Genomic DNA, 2829 nt, shown 5'->3' on the forward strand with positions numbered 1-2829 from the left:
AAACCAGGGAAACTTTATGTGCCATTGTCTCTCACCAGTAGCCGCCAATTTCTCTTAACCACCAAACATTTGGATATGAAACTTGTGATATACTTATATATATAGATCAGACCCGAACATTTCTGAAAGCACACAAGTATCCTGACATTCAAAGAACTTCCATTTTTTGTGCAATTCTCAAAGTTCTTGTTCTTTATTTTCCTTCATCATTTAGAGTTGCATCATATTTATTTCTTGAGAAAATGGCTATCAAATTGACTCCATCTGTTCAGGCTAATCGGTTCTTAAGGAGGTCTTCAACATCTGGAGGTGTTCCAAAAGGACATTGTGCAGTATATGTAGGAGAGAGCCAGAAGAAGTGATTTGTCGTGCCAATATCATACCTGAGCCAGCCTTTCTTTCAAGACTTGTTAGGTCAAGCTGAAGAAGAGTTTGATTTGATCATCCAATGGGTTGTCTTACAATACCTTGCAAAGAGGACGTGTTCATTGATCTCACTTCCCGTTTGAGGAGATAATGAGTAGGACCATGGTGCAAATTTTTCTGCCCTTGAAATGTAAAGAAGTAGGAGTAGAAATGATAAAGAGGAGAGATAGTAGACAAAGAGAGAAAACAATTTCTTGTTTTTCCTTAACCATTTTGTATAGTAGTAGTAAAACAAGGGTTTTCTGCTTGTAAAGTTTTGAGTTAAAATGACTAACCTCTGTCAAATGGATATGGCCAATTTTTATTCAAGCAAATTTTTCATGTCAATTGATTAGAAGATTCAAACCTTTTACATGTTCATGTTCCTCATACAGTAGATGGATATGCCTGATATTTTGCACAACTATGTTGCTGGCTTTATCGACACCAGCAATTAAGTACTACTATTACTATTTACAGCTCTTGGACCCTCTTTAACTCCTAAATTTACTTGTCCTAGATGTCCAGATATATAGTAAATCTGAGCATGCTTCTGTGCAGGTGAACTCTGATACGCTCAAATTACACTTATTGAATGGGGTAAAGCGGACGATGTCAAATATAGTAACCCAACAAGGTTGGGGTCGAACTCACATGGAATAGGGTGTGAAAAGATTACTAAATTAGTTGTATACTCTTTTGCTGTCTTAATTTCGTATTCCGTTGAGTTGTAAAAGATTGTTGTTTATTACTAAAAGCAATATTGATTATTGTAAATTCAGATGGTTAAAAGATCCAAGATTGTGTCACCACATAGGTTAGATGTTATGCCCTAGGTATCAACGTAATATAAGGATTGACTCGTATGACTTAATCTCATGTGACCAATAATATTTGGCTACTAGGTATTTATCTTCACGATTTTTCCAAATATTTGAAGCTGTTATTAAGAGCGATTAAATATGCTAGGTTAAACTGTTCTTATTCCTAAGTGAGTTTATTAAACAGGGTTACGCCTCGAGTTCTAATGATTACTTCTACCAAACCCCGCTAACTTTCCCCAAAAATAGCGGGCTTTATGGGTTAGATCAATATTTGCAACTAAATCCACATGAACGAACAGAAGTAATTATATACTAGAAACCTCAATTTGTCTATTAATGTTTAAAACCTAACACATAACACCCACCATGGGTTCACAATCTTAGATATGGAGTTTAGTTACTCATGATATTTGTAATCACACAAAACATTGTAATTGTAATTGTTATTGAAACTTACAACGAGAATTGAGCATGAACGATAGTTGAATAGTCTCGAAACCCTTGAAAAGTACTAAGAACTCAAAGTGCTCAATACAAGTCTTAAACACAAGATGATGTAAAAATAAAACCCTATCAGGTATTTATACAAGTCCCAAAACTCGGAAGTAATAAAGACAACACAGCCCCTGTAGCGCACAACTCGACGGACCGTCGTTATGTCGAAGGTTCACTGGATGACTCTGACAAAGAATCCCAGCTTCAGTTCTTCCTAAAGATGATGCAACTCGACGGTGCCATCGAATGTCGACGGTCCGGCCTTTTAACCGTACTGTTGCTTCACCCAAAATACACTTCTCTGATCTTCTCTGATTTTGCAGAAGAACGACCCAATTGACGGACCGTCGACATGTTGACGGTCTGTACAATTACCCAGACAGTGCCTGTGTCTTCAAATTCCTAGTTTTTTGCTTGTTTTTCATTCCGATTACTAAATACCTGTAACATACACAAAACACATCAAACTGACATAAACTTACTCGAAAACAAGTAGAACTTGTAGTTAAAAAGCATCAAATATGCCGTAATTCCAGGGCACATCAAACTCCACACCATGTCTAATGAAAGGGAAAAAGAGCTGTTTAATCACATGATTGTGAGTTCAGTATGAGAAAATGGCATGATCAGCTTAGTTTCTTTACTTAAGTAGCTGGATGCTTGGGAATTGCAGAATTTGATGCTTTCTTTGGCCATGTTTTCTGTCAATTTCTAAATTTAAGCAACCAATGACTTCTGTCAGAGAAGTAAGAAAAATGTTGGTTGCACTACAATGATACCAAATTTTGTTTCATTGACCAAATAGTCCATCGTAGACTGCTATACTCTTCAGTTCCACTAAGCATATTGGAGACAATGGTCTTGTAAGTCCACATAAATGCATTATTCAAAGTCTTATTGCTTCATTACAACTTACTAAACTACTTGTTCTTGACAGATGGTTCGTCTTGCAATGTGTCCTGATATTGTGACTTATTTACATTTGAGTTATATTGAAATTACGCATAAATATCTTGATATATTGTGACCGTGTCTCCATCTTTCAAGACCCGAGCTCTGGTATTGTGGCCTGAGAGAAACTGGTAGGATCTATTTGTACATATGG

This window comes from Lycium ferocissimum, chromosome 8 (genome assembly GCF_029784015.1).
Source record: "Lycium ferocissimum isolate CSIRO_LF1 chromosome 8, AGI_CSIRO_Lferr_CH_V1, whole genome shotgun sequence".
NCBI lineage: Eukaryota > Viridiplantae > Streptophyta > Magnoliopsida > Solanales > Solanaceae > Lycium > Lycium ferocissimum.